This window comes from Plectropomus leopardus, chromosome 7 (assembly GCF_026936395.1).
Source record: "Plectropomus leopardus strain MGB_pleo_1.0 chromosome 7, ASM2693639v1, whole genome shotgun sequence".
Taxonomy (NCBI): domain Eukaryota; kingdom Metazoa; phylum Chordata; class Actinopteri; order Perciformes; family Serranidae; genus Plectropomus; species Plectropomus leopardus.
This window is the reverse complement of record NC_142182.1, coordinates 23,389,356-23,402,278: the sequence shown is the minus strand read 5'-3', so window position 1 is coordinate 23,402,278 and position 12,923 is coordinate 23,389,356. Positions and strand designations below refer to the sequence as shown.

Sequence of the window (12,923 nt, the reverse complement as noted above, 5' to 3'; positions counted from 1 at the left end):
TGGGTTTTTTTCAGGTATTTTCCTTCACTTTTACAAAATATTTTATTCCAATTTAACTAATATTTTATAAAAATGCAACTGACGTGGATCATATGCATGTGTGTCGCTCAGCATTTACCCTGTGTGTCTTTAAATGAACTTACACTCACGTTTTAGACTTTAAAATATTAACACCTTACACTGACACCCCCAAACACACACAATTTCTTTTTTTTTTTTTTTATATTAACGTAGATGCTCAGAAACAGAGTCAGATATACACACACACACACACACACACACACACACACACACACACACACACACACACAGTCACTCACACTCTTGTGATAATAAAGCTGGTAAATCACACATTCAAACCAAAGCTACTTAAAGAGAATAAATAATGTGTTGAGATGTTCATATGGTTTAAACTAAAATAATGTGCTAAAAGCATTGGCGTTGTGGTCTTACATTTGCGTTCAATAATGCATCAAATGTACATTTAATATAACATTTAATCTGCAGTCTAATATTTCACGTATAGAAGCCTTAAACCCCATAACACTGCATCACCTCCCTCCACTGTACTATCTGTGGTCGCCTCCAAGTCAGCACACACAAGCAAGACAGACAAATAATGAACATACACTCACACATACACTCTCACACATACACACACTAGGACCGCTGAACTGGATGCATCAAGTATCTGGGAAGCTACCACTGTATCCAGATTAGACTCATCTGTCACCTGATATTTGCCTTTAAATGAAAACTGAATATGATCTTGTTCATGTCATCTGTCTTAAATATGATGGACATTTTTTTACTGAACCAGCTTCAAGCTATCATTCTGCCAAACCTGTTATCACACCCAACTTAATTAATTTCATCAGCTTTAAAAAGCAAAACGTTTGGACACATGTAGGTAGTGCGGTGGCAGTGCGTAGGAGAAGAGCATGGGCCGACTATAATGGAGTAAAGAACTCCCGCACATCGTCTACTACACTTGCAATAATCAGAAATTCATTGGGAACAACATTTTAGTGCAAAGACCTTCACCGGGTGATGAAGGGCGCACTGAAATGTTGGGAGTACTTTGCTTTGTCAGTGTAGGCTTCAAATGAAACTTCTTGTAACTTAACTGCTGCAAAAGACACTGGGGGGACAGTGAATATTTGAATTTGTTTGCCATCAGAGTAATCACATTTAAAGGTATTTAATGTATGCTTGGTTGCCAGTTTATTGGGCTAAAACTAATGCAGTCTCATATAAAAAAAAAACTGCAATATATCCTTCCTTTATGGAGTGTATAATGTTTAGTTTTTTTAAGCAGTTTAAGAGAGATGATGATACAAGGCTGCAGCGTTGCGTTATACTGACAGGTTTTTCTTTTATTTTGTCCACCCCATACAAATATACTAATGACAGTAGGCTAAATATCAGAAACACTTGCAATGTAATTCAACAGCACCTCAAACTACAGCTTCCAAAATGATCATACAGTTGAATCAACGCCTCTCTAAAACAGCTTGGCCAAAATTAAACATTATAACCTTCATGACGTATTTATTGCAACACTGTTGCATTAGACTGCATTTGTTTTAGCTAGGTGTATATTAATAATCTGGCAAATGAGCGCAAGCAATCAACAGATTTAATGCTGAAATAATTCACTGCAACTGACCGTAAAAACCCACATCAGAGAAAGTCTTGTCTGAATACAATTCATACAATTTTAGGAGAAAATAATTAATACTCTAGGGCAAGGATTCACCCAGCCTTTTACACTGTTAAAACGGGATGTAGAGCTGTTTTTCTGGGGATGTGTAGGCTCTCGTCTTAAGGAACAAGGTCCTCCTGTTGTTTTTATGTGCAAACCCCTTAACAGAGACACAAGAACTGCAAATGGAAAGCTGTTGTTGAGGAAAACAGATTTCAGATTATATTAGATATTAGGACCTCCTTGAGTCCCCCTTAAGAATTAAGATTAAACCAATGCTAATTTATATAACTATTAAAATTATGATCTGACAAAATTTCTGACTCCAGCAAAGTTTTGGTGACAACAAATGTAAACAGAATCTGCCACAAATGTCACCTGGTGTCACATCAGGCATGCTGGTTGCATCTAATGCTTGCCCTTCAAAAAACCACTCCGCAACTAAAAGGGAATTAAATTAACTTCCATTTTAATTCTTGAACCATTTATGATCATGGTGATTCATAAAACTCACTTATTCTGCTGCTGTCAAGTCGTGATCCGAATGGTCGAAATGTCAAATATCCTGGAGAGGTCTGAAAAGTGTTTTTTTTAAAAAGCTGGTACGAGCAGGGCTGCTTTTAAGCTCAGCTAGAGCAAAAAGTTTCTGCATTCAGGGACACGTGCCGGCTGGTTGACTGAATTTTTTAACAACTGAAATGACTCATTTGCCACTGTACTGTACTTGTTTGAACTTGGCCAGCCTTTTCCTTCTCCTTGCTCCACCTTTCGGCATGTATTTCCAATCTAATTTTCTGTTTTTGATACACAGATTTATGAAGACAAACTAAAGATCATTATAATGCATCATATTTGCAAAAAATTTAACATTTGTGGACAGATTAAATACATTGAAGCCTTGTTGTGGAAATTTTCAAAGTCAGTGTTACTCCACTTTTTACCTTCTGTTTCTCACATACAGTAAGTTTTAAATAAAACATTCATTCATTGATTTTACAGTTAAAAAAAAGAGGTTTAAATTAAGTTTATAATTTTTCTGTATGAATACCCTTTTGATTTAATCTGAAATTTATTTTCACCACCAAGAATAACACCCATTCATACTTAAGCAATAAAAGTCACACCCATTTACCTTGTGGTACTGCGATTAGAGGACACTGTGGCTCTGAGAGCAGGGGTGGAGGTGGACAGGCGTGTCCCACTTGAACCAGTAGACTCTCAAGGTTTTGGGTGGTGCTAATGAAAAAAAAAAAGGTGTCGGTTGATCCAAGCTCTCTCGCCGCCCGTAGGGCTGCCTCCTCCCTCCCTGCTGGGCTTCATTGTTCCTTTCTGCTTCATCAGTGACGTTAGTTTCCATTTTCTTGTCTCCCAAAATCTTCACTTCAATCCTAAAAACACAAAAAATGACAAATTCAGGTGAATAACACACATTTTAGTGGCATGCATGGACATTCACACACAATTGGGTGTAGCAAATGACCCTGTCAATGCTAAGATTTTCATTAAAAACATCTAAAGAGATGGAAAAAGTTAAATACAGCGAGGTTTTTCATATCCTGAAGCACATATTTAACACTGGACTGAGTTAGGACTGTAATTAATAGAAAAACAGTCTGCGTGCAAGCAGGTAACAAGAGTCAGACTTCTTTTTTGGGCGGCACACAATCCACAGGGGTCTCACTCTTTTCAGCCCCTCCGGCCTACAGGACAGACTGTTCACAGTTTCCCTTTTCTGGCAAGAATAATTCTGCATCTGCTTCAACGTTATGGTGAAATACACACGTTCATACACTCAACACATGTTAAATTATGAAGATATATCACGAGGAGACTATACAGTATATGTTAAAAACACACCGTTTAACATGCACAGAAACACAAAAAAGTGAGATAAGTCACAGGAATACAAAATGTATGGGAATCAATACACACACACACACACACACACACCTAACATGTAAATGAATGATGATATATATAACAAGGAGACTAAACAGTATATGTCAAAAACACATACTGTTTAACATGCACAGAAACACAAAAAAAGAAGTGTGGCCCGTCACAGAAATACAGAATGAACGGGAGTCAACAGATAGATACACACACACACACACACACACACACACACACACTTAAACAAGTGTAAATTAATGAGGAAATATTAAGAGGAGACATTATATTTTGTCCAAAACATACTGTTTAAAATGCACAGAAACACACACAAAAAAAGTGTGGTCAGTCACAAGAAACCCAAAATGAATAGGTGGCAATAAACGCACACATACACACACATACACACACAAACTTAAACACATGTAAATTAATATAAAAATATCATGAGGAGACTATCCAGTTTATGTCAAGAACGCACACTGTTAAACATGCACAAAAACACACAATAAAAGAAGTGAGGTAATACCACAGAAAAAAAATGAACAGGACTCCAGACACACACACACGCACACACACACACACACACACACACACACACACACACACACACACGTGTCTACATGAGGGGGTAGGTTTAGTTTCAGCACTGGGCGGGACACATGTAAAACGGAGATCCTCTGACAGAAAATGCTGAGCATCAAACTCTTAATTTCCAACATTCTGGTGAATATTTATGCACCATTTTTTTCCGTGAAAGGAAAGATTTACGGTGTAAATGTCTTTAATTTTGTCCTTGCAAATGAAAACTTTCATGGTTTTATAATCAGGGACAAATGCACATATTCTTTATGCTGAGGGCGATGTGTGCCCTTCATCTTCCCTAAAAATCCTTGCTCCTGCATCTGCACACATAACTGTTTTCTTCTTGGTTTTAATTCTTTATAACCTCGTGTCATTCTTTATATCATAAAAGTACACAACAATGTCGCAATAAATTAAACGGTATTTAGTTTACAAACAACATTCGCTACAACTGATATATCTTAGTATTTATCTCAACTCATTTGACAACTCTCCCTGGCATCATTGCAGACTATGTTCACATCACACCAACATAACTTCACCTATAAACTTTTATATATTCCTTTTGTGTAATTGTATTTTTACTCAGGAGTGTAGGTTTGTTCAACATTGAGGGGGGTACATATGTTTTGGGAGGTTTGGGAGTCCCTTGACAGAAAAGTTTGAGCATCAAATACTTAATTTCTGACATTCTGGTGAAATGTTATGCACCGATTTGTTACTTTTCTGTCTTCATTTTTCTTTCATTGCATCAAAATGAAATGTTACATGTTTTTATTTGGGGGGCAAAAAAAATCTACACCCATCCACCTACAGACATAACTGCCTTTCTTATTATAATTTTCTTAGTTACTCTCATACACACTAAAAACCAACAAGGCTCAAAAATAACAGTGTTGCAATATATTCAATGCTACTTAATATAGAACCAACAGTCAGTGATCACTACAGCTGATATCTAGCATGCCACTGTTTGCACTTAGTATTTATCTGGACTCATCCGACAACTTCACTGGCATCTTTAAACATCACACACTTAATTTGCTGCTTTCTGGTGAATTTTTCTACACCAGTTTGTTCCTTTTCTGCATCAATTTAGGGTGTAAAAGTCTTTAATTGTGTTGAAATAATTGATACTTTTATGTTTTGACTGGGGAGACAAATGCACATGTTCTAAATATTAAGGGGTTGCGTCCCCTGCTCCCCCCCAAAATCTACATATGTGGATTAAGTATGGTTTTGTCTATGCTACCTAATTGTATTTCTTCATTTTCGTGTTCATGACACCTGCATCAAAACAAAAAAAACACTTGTGTATTTTGTGAATTAAGTCTGTAAGTCTCATTAACTTACATTTTCTCACTAAGCCTTCAATTCTTAATATAGAGGCTTACGTCACACTCACAATAAGTGTGCGTGTGTTAATACGTGTGTGTCTGTGTTTGCGTCTCTCAGTGCAGACACAGATTTTGTTACTGTTTTTGAACAAGTTGCTCTTTTTTTAATCTTGTATATCTTTTCATTTTCTTGTAACACTATGTTGTGTTTAATTTACACATTATTTTCTGTTCTATGCATTTTTAACATAAAGACACTGAGTTAACATGCAGTCCGATATGCTAAACACACATGACTGCATTGCCTTAAAATGACCAAACAGATTCAATTTGCAAAACAAAGTTGGGCAATATCTGTAAAGATCAGTTTCCCTCACTTTAATTCAATGTTTTACAGCATATATGATCTAAAATACCATCCATTTAAATTTTTTGACATTTTGTCATGAAGCTCTTTAGGATCCAGCTCTCTGAAGAAACATACTGTGAGACTCAGGAGAGCAGCTCTGCCTCTCTGGAGCTCTGAGCCTTCAGCTGTACTGGCAGCCATTTTCTGTCAGACATAAGGAGGCTTCACTGCTCATGAAAGGAAACCTGTTTCAACCAAATTTGCCGAAAAACACCCCTACATCAAAAAACACAGGTATACATGGTAACAACAGTGCTAACGACATTATCCTTCAGTTATCCTTTAGCAGAAGCCCTAACATGCCAACCCAATAAATGGTCACAACAAGGACTACTTGTATGATTAAAAAAAACATCTGGGAGGATTTTACCTGCATTTGTACCTTTTTATCATTGAGCTGTTTGAGATGCTGTTTGTCAAGTGTTTGTTATGACAAAGTTTTGGACAAGATTTTTCTACAGCGGCTCCTAGGCTCTGGAACAGCCTGCCAGAGACCAACAGACAGACTGAGTCTGCTGATGCTATTAAAACGCAGCTTAAGGCCCATTTTTTATTCTCTTGCTTTTAATTGTGTTTGAGAGTTTGTTGTTGTTGTTTAAACATGTTTTATCTTAATCTTGTTTAACTCATCTATGCACTGTAATGTCTCTATGTGTTTAATTATTTGTCTGTCTTTGTTAAGCACTTTGGTGTTTTGCTTTTTAAAGTGCTATATAAATGAAATAAACTTGAAACTTGATACAATTTTACTCAACAGACTTTAAAGCCCATCTAAAAATGTCACCAGTGTGGGTTTCAAATGAAGGCTTTAGTGACTTATGATGGTGTAAGTGCTGTTGTTGAATGACTGAATAAACATGAATAGGAGACACTGATGTATGACCATTTTAGACATTAAAACAATCACATTTAAAGATACTGACTTTTTTAACCCACAAGTACTAACATTAGCAGTCTTTAAAAACACCTGTGAAATATAAGTTTAAAAAGGTCACACTGGAAGAGTTTAGCTTTATCTTTGTTTTTTTATCCATGGTGAAATACGTTGCATGGTGGCAAAGTTTTGTCCTCAGTAGAGAGATTACATTTAAAGTTATATCAAAACGAATCTTTTTTTTTTTTTGCCAAAATTCCCACAATTAGGCAAGTTTGAAGCATTTGACATTAAAAAGTCACAGCATTCAGCACTCACTCTGAAAATGTATCCAATAAAATACACTTTTCTCTCAAATTAAAGTATTTGTAATGCTTTATCAAGAGTTAATAATCATAACAAAGAAGAAAAATATTACATTTGAAACCAGTAATGTATGACCCTTAAATAAATCAACTTGAAGATAACTACATAAAGTGGTGAAGCAATTACAAAAAATGGTTTTGAATAATCTCAGCGAGACCAGAGAAATGATTCTGATTCAATTAAGAATCGGTTAAAAGTTTGAATTGTAAAGCTTTGGTTTCTCACGAAATAAGAACATCTTAAAAATAAGACGCTGTGTCTAAAAATGGCCCCATTGATAAGAAAGGCGGACTAATGCTGTTTACAACTTGGCTGAATGATGCCCCCGTCCCCCGAACCCCTCATAAAACAAAGAAAAACATCCGGCCACATATCCAGAAGTTAATAAGTGCTTGAAAACCCGCACACACTTACAGATATCCAGGCTCTTTTGTCCTTCTCTGCAACATTCAAACATTCAAATACACACACACACTTATGGACACACATGTACACACACACACACACACACACACACACACACACACACACACACACACACACACACTCACACACACATTAGTCCATTAAATTGTTTACTGAAGCTGCAGTCATTAAATACGAATTTTGGAGATAAAGAATGAGGGCTGACCACCCAGCTGCAGGAAGTCGTAGTGTCATTTTTGAGAGGTTGTAAGGTAACTATTGTTTATTTTTGTCTCTTTTGTCTAAACTTCATCAGATGTGAGATTCAGTACATAGATTAAAAATGAGAACAATTTAAATTATTTGGTATTATCTGCACATTGTTACTTGTGTTTAGCAGTAACATGCACTTATTTGATATGATGGTAAGATGCTTTCCTTGTTCTTGTCTCAGCTTGAGTTACTGACCATAATCATGATCTGTGAGATGAAGTTTTGCTTCGATGATGGCTACATAAATACATTTGCTGTGATTATTAATCACATCATATCACTGCATTAACAAAACAGCTGATTGAGTGCTCACACATGTACGCAGATATGTAGATTTAAAGGTTATGAGAGTTTTTGTGTTTGGTAACACCGTTTTTTGTTTTGTTTTTGTTTTGTTTTTGTCTGCATGCATCTGAGTCCTTTTAAAGCTGCAAATTAAAGAATGACTTTGAATTGCTGCGAGTTTTGACTGTTCAAATCAGTGCAGCACTGCACAGATCATGACTTTTTTTTATTGCAGAAAGATCATAGATGAGAAAACTTGAGATGTTATTGATATAATGATTTTTGTGATGTACATTTTTATTCAAAGCTACTGAATCAGTTTGAAGTAGAGCCTTTTTACTATACAATCTGCAAGAGCTTCCTTTGTGATCTCCTTTGTTTTACACCTCTCTTATGAGAAGACAGAAGGACATAAAACACAATAATGGGGCAGAAAAGGTTGAAACACCATCATATAAACAAACTATGTTCATATTTAACTATTAAAAAAATATATACACAACATTTAATTTGTCCTTAAAATGTTAAAAAGACAAAATTTCTTCATTTTCAGGTGTGCCTCAATTAGACACATAAACAGATCTAATTTAATCCTTAGTGTTCTTTTGTTAAGTTTGGTTAAAAATTTTCAGTGTATATGTGTTTGTTTTTGTGGTGCCATACATCTGACTGATTTGTAAATTGCAAATTCAATCAGAGTAATCTTACATTTCTGCTGTAGAGCATCCTTGATATAACACAGGTTTGTACTGTAAGAGTTATAGCTGGACTGCCCTGATCATGACCCTGTTAATGTGGAAAGATTAAAAGAGAACTGACGCGCTGAGAGAGGACACTAAAGTCGATACATTAGTTTATTTAATCACTCCCCACAATTAATACATGTCAAATTAAATAACCACTATACGTCTAATGGAACATTGTTAATTATAGTCTATAATTTGCTTTTCCATTGAGCTTGTTACAATTTTGATGTCACATCACACACACACACACACACACACACACACACACACACACACACACACACACACACACACACACACACACACACACACTGCAACTGTACATTGTAAATTGCAATTGCAAATAATCTAAAACTTTACATATTGTGTTTTGAGTTTGTTGATTTAATCCAAAATTTTAAAGCATATTAAAGTTGAAAATATGGTTTTGGGTTGAGTTTTTTTTTAAGTTGTAATGCTAAAAACTGCAGATATTATTGTGTGTGCTTTGGTAAATTCACAGCACAAGACAAACTGCCAAATCTCCACTGATCCACTGACACTAACATACCATTAAATCAACAAAGTCTTGTGTAAATGATTATCTTTCCTATATTACTATATATAACTATTACTATTATATTACTCCTTAATGTGTGTCACATTTGTGTGTCTGATTTTGGGAGGCCACATTAATCAGTTTTAACATTATAGAAACTTTGTTGACCTTTGTGCTTAAACTTACTGCATAAACCCCAAAAGCACCTTGTTATACAACAGTAAAAAAGAAAGAGTTAAATTACTTCAATTTTCTCAAATTATCTGAATGCTTCTTGAAATATGTTTTCTCTTTTCCTTTTCTCTTCCCATAGTCTTACTGTTTTCTCCAGATGTTCAGAAGTGAAAATATGAGACGATGATTTAAATGGGTAAGAAAACAGGATTGAAATAAATGTGTTTGTATGTCCTAATCTTTGCTTTAGTCATAATAGACACACCTTGTTATTGTTCTTTCATTAAATATGTCAAAATTAAGTAAACTTAAAAAAACTATTCAGATGCATGTAGCAATTAACTTAATTCAACCATTTCTCTCCATATATATCATGATACTTTACTTAAAAATGGGTTTTGAACTTTCTAGAGCTGCAAAAACATCAAATGTGTAACTGTGCTACTGTGATTCCCTTGTTGTTTCACAGAATAAAGAATATTATATTACCTAAACCTTGAGTTTCTCACAAGGTCATTGACTGATACATGTTTTTCACATTTCTAACTGAAACTAGTCATTAACCGGGGTTTAAAATAGATCTTTTTTCCCATCAATTTCAGCATGCTCCTTATTCTTCAAATCAGAATAAAAATGTAGGTCATTCTCAAAATTCATATCACAACTACATATTTCAGTAATTATTGGAGGAAAGAGAATAAAATGATCTTAAAACTCATGAGGGGCGAAAAACTGTTGAGTAAACTGTATTTTAGCATTCAAATTCTTCTGAAGTTAACAAAAATGTAGATTTTATTTCATAAGTGCTTAAAAGGTCAAAAATTAGCCAGACAGTCACACAGAAAGTTGTCATATACCTCTAATGTCACTAAGCAAATGTGTTTTAAAGCAGTGTGTTGCTTCAAGGTAATGCAAAATTTAAAAAAAAAAAATCCTAATTTAAGTCACAATTACTCCAGAATATACACAGAAAAACAGAAACTGTGTTATAAATTAAAGCATTCAAAATAAATGAAGAATCAGTTACTTTAGTGAACTCAGCTACTTTTGAAGACCCTAAAAGATTTTCTCAGCTCCAGTCCAGTCCTTTGTGTCTTAGCATCTCTTTTAACTTACAAAATATGTGTCAAAAATCGTTTTTGTAGTGTTTTAATATCAAAATCAATTTTTGTTCCGACAGGTTTTATATGATAGGGTGGTAAATGTATCCCATTAAAAATGATGTGTGTACCTATCAGAGTAAATTGATATTAAGAGTTGTACATGTGTTTGGATTTCAGCTCTGTCTACATCTCCAATTTTTTTGTGGTTGTTGTCTGATATATTCATTATTATCCACCTGATCTAACAATGCAGATGAGAGGTGTGTGTGTGTGTGTGTGTGTGTGTGTGTGTGTGTGTGTGTGTGTGTGTGTGTGTGTGTGTGGTAAACAGTCCTGTTCATAGAAACCATTTCACCTGGAATTATAACATACTACTGAGGGTGAAGATGCTATAGTCACTACTTTTTAAAATGTAGCTTTGCACTCATGTTTTTATTGAACTATGGAACTGTTGTGGTTTTACGTGAGTCTCATGGGTGTGAATGCTTGTTTTCATGTTGTTTGAGCCCTTAACAAAAGGCAGTTTTCTGTCATTTTATGATAGACAATAAGAGAAGAAGACAGAATTAAGCAGACTTTCTCTGTCAACACCTTTTTGAACTTTTCTATTAAATAACTGACAATTTGAAGTGTTTGTGGAAACTAAAGTGGATCAATGGGCACATAAAATCCTCTATGTCTCTCTAAAATAAGTGATGGAAAAACAAACTTCTCTTTTAGTTTAATTTATGTCTACCTTTAAGGGTTTATGATAGATAACGTGGAATTGTATCTTTGATATAAAGCGCTTTGCGGCTTTAATTAAGACTTCTGAATAATTTTAGCATCTTTCGGGCAGAATATTAGCTGTAAATTAAAATATCAAAAGTTTGCAGTATATTTTACTCAGCCACGAGTGGTCTGCAGGTATTTATTTATAAAGCCTCAGCAACCTGGACCAAAAAGGGTTTACATTTTTAGGTCAATTGCATGAGTGTATCAAAATTTGTAAGAATTCAAATCTTCTCTCATATTTGTGTTTGGGACTTGACACTCAGAGCACGACTGTGAGAGGAACTGAGAGAACGAAGAAGTAAGAAAATCAACCTGAAGCAATCAAACAGAGCATTTCCGCCTCACTTTGGTGGAGATGGTGGGAAGGAACGAGGAGAAATGCTCTGGACTTTTAGTTTTTGGATGTGGAAATATAAAGCAGCAGGTTAATATAAACTGACTTGTGTAATAATGTTTAGTTTGTCTGAAAATTTGGCAACAAAATGGATTTAGATTTATGTTTGGCTACCAAACATGACCAACAGACATAAAATAAAGCATGAATGATTTCTATCCAACAATTTCATGTTTTAACCTGTTAAGACTGTTTGTTAGTTCATAATAATTCTCAGAAGAGGTCGTTGACGTAGATTGAGGATAACACATTCAAGTTAAGTGGATGCCTGAAAATTTAGAGTTTAATTGTTTGGCTTAGTTGATATTATTTTTTATAGACTTTTAATGTTTTCTTCTTGGTAATATTGTTTTATTTTACTTCTAAAGTTACTCTGCAGTTTCTTGTACCACTCTCTCCCACGTCTTCTAGATGGTTTAGTGTGATTAATTCTTTCTAAAACACAAAAATAAATTTAGCATTAAAATGACCTGTTGTGTTTTTGTTCAGCTCAAGAGCACTCAGATTCACTGCACATGGCTTTTGGGCTCGGATAAACTTTGCCTTTAATCTTCGGCCTTAATTCTGGAAATCAGGTTGTGAATCATTTTCAACAATTTACTTAAGAGGTCACCGTAACACTGATGATTTCATGTGGTGTCACATACACAAGAAAAAAATGTTTTGTGCACAAATTCTCTCTAAACTGAGATGATTAACCTGCAAATTTAAAGTAGAATGCACCAGTGATGTTAAAACTTTCTTTGCTTTAAATTAGTGTTCCAGTTGCACACGACTGTACACATTACTGTGTGTTACTACCTGTCTTTTTATCATGTTCACACTGAAAATGACAGAATTGAATCAATTGACACTGCTGAGAAATAGACCCTGTCTTTAGGTTTTTCAAAGAGGCCTTTAGTTTTTATTGCTATTAGCACAGATTTCCACAAATTTTCATTATATTTGGTTGTTGGCAACAGTTTTAAAGGCAGATATCTTATAACCTGGACACATAAAACCAAATCTCTTGACACTATCTCCTACCAGGTTTAAGGGAACTACAATTAAACCTTAAATATTCAG

The 12,923-nt window shown here is 34.9% G+C and overlaps 1 long non-coding RNA gene across 12 annotated transcripts in view; it reads right to left on the bottom strand.

Moving 5' to 3' along the window:
• Positions 1–12,923, bottom strand: part of LOC121950683 (uncharacterized) — a 67,161-nt gene that overhangs the window by 4,214 nt on the left and 50,024 nt on the right. For all 12 annotated transcript variants that reach the window (XR_015777019.1, XR_015777022.1, XR_015777028.1 and 9 more), the window contains one exon: positions 2,838–3,093. This is a non-coding gene — a long non-coding RNA (uncharacterized LOC121950683). The remainder of the gene's footprint in view (positions 1–2,837; positions 3,094–12,923) is intronic.